The following is a 4171-nucleotide window of genomic DNA, read 5'->3' as shown; positions in this document are numbered from 1 at the left end:
GAAAATAATCCTTACGTTTTAAGTTTTATCTTTTGCTCGGAAAATAATGGTTCCGTTTTAAGTTTTATTTTTTGCTCGGAAAATAATCGTTACGTTTTAAGTTTTATTTTTTGCTCGGAAAATAATAGTTATTTCTTGAGTTTTATTTTTTGCTCGGAAAATAATCGTTACGTTTTAAGTTTTATTTTTTGCTCGGAAAATAATAGTTTTTTCTTGAGTTTTATTTTTTGCTCAGAAAATAAAACTTAATTTTTGCGTATGCGTATGCGCTTTTTTGCGCTTTTTCTTTAGAAATGTGGTTCTTTTTGTTTCTGCCCTGGTATCTGTATTTTCATTACCCACTCCACAGTGGCGTTAAAGGTTCAATGCAGCCGCCCCCTGTCTATTCGCGCATGCGCATGCGCATACGAACAAATTAAGTTTTATTTTATGAGCAAAAAATAAAACTCAAGAAATAACGATTATTTTCCGAGCAAAAAATAAAACTTAAAACGTAACGATTATTTTCCGAGCAAAAAATAAAACTTAAAACGTAACCATATTTTCCGAGCAAAAAATAAAACTAAAATTTAATGGGCTATAAAACTGTGCACATAAAAAAATTCGAATACTTCTGAGAAAAAAGTTTGAAATTTGGTTGGGAGTTTTGTGATTTTTTTTGTAGTCTCTTACAAAGTTTTAAACTTGGGTTAATTTGGGTGTGGTTAGAGAATGAACTTTATGTACTTAAAAATTTGCAATATTTATTGTTGTTAAAATTATGTTAAGAACTAATATACACGCGACAACGATTTTAGAAAAAACGTTTATTTTATTATTATTATTATTTTTTGATGTTCGGTTGAACCGGGCTTGAACCCAGGCACTGCGGAGTGGTAGCGCGCACTGCTAACCACTACACCACAGCGGCCGCCTACTTTATTAGCTTAACCAAAAAAATTAATTTTTTTTAATTCTGCAAAATTTTCTTTTACATTTGGTATCCATATTGTTATTCTACTATGGTGTGCATTTTTAAAATAATTTTTTCAATCAATCACATCTTTTATATTTCAAAGTGCTTTAAAAAAAATTTTGACTTCAGAGGGGCTTCGTGGGTATTTTGATTGTCTCGTATGTTTTGATTTTTTTTTTGTCGCACGGTGTTACAACAGGTAAGTTTTTAAAACTCATTAGTAAAATAAGTAATTCAATGGCAGAATTCTGGTGTGGCAAGGCAGAGCACCATAAAACACCAAACATTGAAATACTATGCAGATTTTTAGTTTTAACCCGTAAGGAATTTTATTTTTCAACAGATTTCGCTTTATGGATGTATGCATGTATGTGTATAGCTGACATTTTTACACAAACTGCTTTTCCTCTCTTTCAGCCTGATTAAAAATATTTCTTATTGAATTCAATTAAATAAAAGCCTATTAAAAAAATAAATAAGAAACTAGTCTTTTAATTACATCTGAAACTAAAAAAGTAAGTATGAAGCTGTTCGGTTATTAATGCTGCTATATTTCTTACATACAGGCAAAGAACAAACATTAAATGATCAATTGAAATGGCGTTATTCTTTTTTGTTAGCCTTAAGACGCGTATATTCGATTTCAAATCATGGAGTTTAGTGTACAAAGGGATCTTTTATTTCTAATACACGTAAGTATTAAAAAAAAAACAGCGAGGAAAATACGTATATGTACCTAAAATTACTTTAAATTTTCTCATCAAAATTCTTCTTCAAAAATAAATACGCAATCAGATAAGCACCATTTGTTTACCTCGCATTGCACACGAGCCCACACACACACACACTCTAGTGCTTCACACAATTTTCGCCAAACGCGAAAATGTTGCCTTTTACCTGCCGCAGTACTAGGCGCCCATAAGTGTGGAGCAAGCAAGCGCGCCAATTTCTTGTCGACCTGCTGGTTGTTTATCATCGCCTGGTAGGCCAGCGGCCGGTGTTACAATACAAAAAATGTCAATGTCAAAAAATGTAAATGTCGTCAGCTTGGACCGATTTGGATGATTGAGGTGTCAAATGAAAGCGTGGGACAAGACAGACGGACGTAGTACTTACGGCATAGTCTACCTCTGTCTACTTGCGCGACAATACGAAAAGAAAAATTTATACTGCCATAATAACTCTGGCCAGACTGCACCGATATTGTTGATCCAGTGTTCCACTAGCCGGTGTTGAATATGAAGGATTGAAGAGTGTACGTCCAAATATTTACGGGGATTTAAAAATTTTAATTAGGCATAACTTCAGCAGAAGTATATGCATTTTTTCGTCGTATGAAAGCGATAAACCAGCTGAAATCGATATTTAAAACATACAGTATCGGTCATATCACAAGCACCTCCATTCCAAAGTATATTGTTTGCCACTCATGATTATTTATTTTTGGGAATTTTCGGTTAGAAAAACAGTTCATTCTCTAACAAAACACATGAAAACACAAGTTTAAAATTTTGTAGAAAACTACAAAAAGAGGCAACACATTTTTACCAAAATTTATGACTTTTTTGTCACAAGTGTTAGAATTTTTCATTTCAATTTTAGTTCAATTTCAATAATGTGCAGGTTTCAAGTGGTTAAAAGATTCCGTTGCTTTTTTTGAATTTTTTTCGCTAAGCGTGTTGCGGTTTTCTTCCACAAAGATAAATTCGTTGAATGGAGAAATGCGACAAAAAAATTTTAAATTAACGGAAATGTTTAGCCACTTGAAACTTGCACATTATCACACTAAAATTGAATAATTGAATAATAAAATTGAATTTTTTTAGTTTTCTACAAAGTTTTAAGGATGGGTTTTGTTCGAGAATGAACTGTATTTTAATTAAATTATTTTCATTTCATTTATTTATTTATTTTGATGAAATTTATTTTTCTGTTGATAATTTTGTTTTCTTTTAATGTATAGATTTTATTTTTAGAAAAAGAAAAATATGCTTTTAATATCATTTAATTTTTAGGATTTTTTTTATTTCTTGCTTTTTTAATATAATTTTTAGATTTTGTTTTAAAAATAAAATTACATATTTTTTATTAATTTTTAAGTATTATGTTTTTCTTTGTTTTAATTTTTTTCTAATTTAATTTTTGATTTTATTGTTTTAAATGGAAAAAAAATATTTTTTTAATTTTTAAAAATATTCTATTTTTTTTTTGCCTTATTTTCCCCGCCGGCACGGTTGAATGTTAACCGATTTCAAAATAAAAAAAATACGGGTGTCCCTAATTTCTCATATCGAGGGCTTATATTCAACACCCTCTATGTTAGAACCCATCTAGCTAACTTTGCAATTTAAGAGCAAATTCTTCTGTCAATAGTTATACAAGATCAGCATGAATATCAGGTGGATTTTTATATCAGAATCTCATTTTTGTGAAAAGTGCAGGTATAGGGTATTGAATATAAGCCCTCGATACACTTCCAAGTTCCACTACAGTTCCTCGCTTTGAATTCAAATTGGCAGTGGTTGAAATTCACTCTGAAGGGAATTGCAGAACCTGCCCGAATAACAACAAAAAAAAAAACAAGTATCGTATACATACATATTTTACACATTTATTTATTTGTTATTACCTTTTCACAGTAATGATAATTTTCAAAAATACAATAAAAATCTTTATTTCCCACTTAGTTTGTTTCTAGTTGGGTTTGTTACATATTTCCCACATTTACGCCATAAATTCAGATTAATACACGTAAATATGGTATGAAAGTACATAGGTACGTTACTGGTTGTTGTTTTGCATTTAAACTTTTAATGCGCATTAATTTCTAGTTTAAGTTTTTCGCTTTTTCAATTCCTTCCATTTTTCTATAGTACAAAAATTTTACAATTTATATATTAACATTTTCGTTTTACTTAGTCTACTTCCTTTTTTTAATGTGTTTAAAAAGTGTTCATTAAGAAAATTTAAGCGAAACATAGTCCTTAAAATATAAACATATACATTTTGTAAGGGGGCACCACGAAAGTTTAAAAATTACAAAAAAAAATTGGGTTCACTACCGGGGCTTGAACAAATAATTTTATTTAAATTGTTAAAAAGTTGACAAAATTTTGACTTGAAATCTAAAGCTGACTCATGCGGCAATAGAAGCCGATATTGCGCTTACTGTGCCCAATCAAATACGGCCCGTGTGCGGCAATCGTCTGATAGCTC

The sequence above is a fragment of the Rhagoletis pomonella genome, unplaced genomic scaffold (genome assembly GCF_013731165.1).
Source record: "Rhagoletis pomonella isolate Grant_MI unplaced genomic scaffold, Rhpom_1.0 Rhpom_scaffold_00006, whole genome shotgun sequence".
Taxonomy (NCBI): domain Eukaryota; kingdom Metazoa; phylum Arthropoda; class Insecta; order Diptera; family Tephritidae; genus Rhagoletis; species Rhagoletis pomonella.
This window is presented reverse-complemented; position numbering follows the sequence as displayed.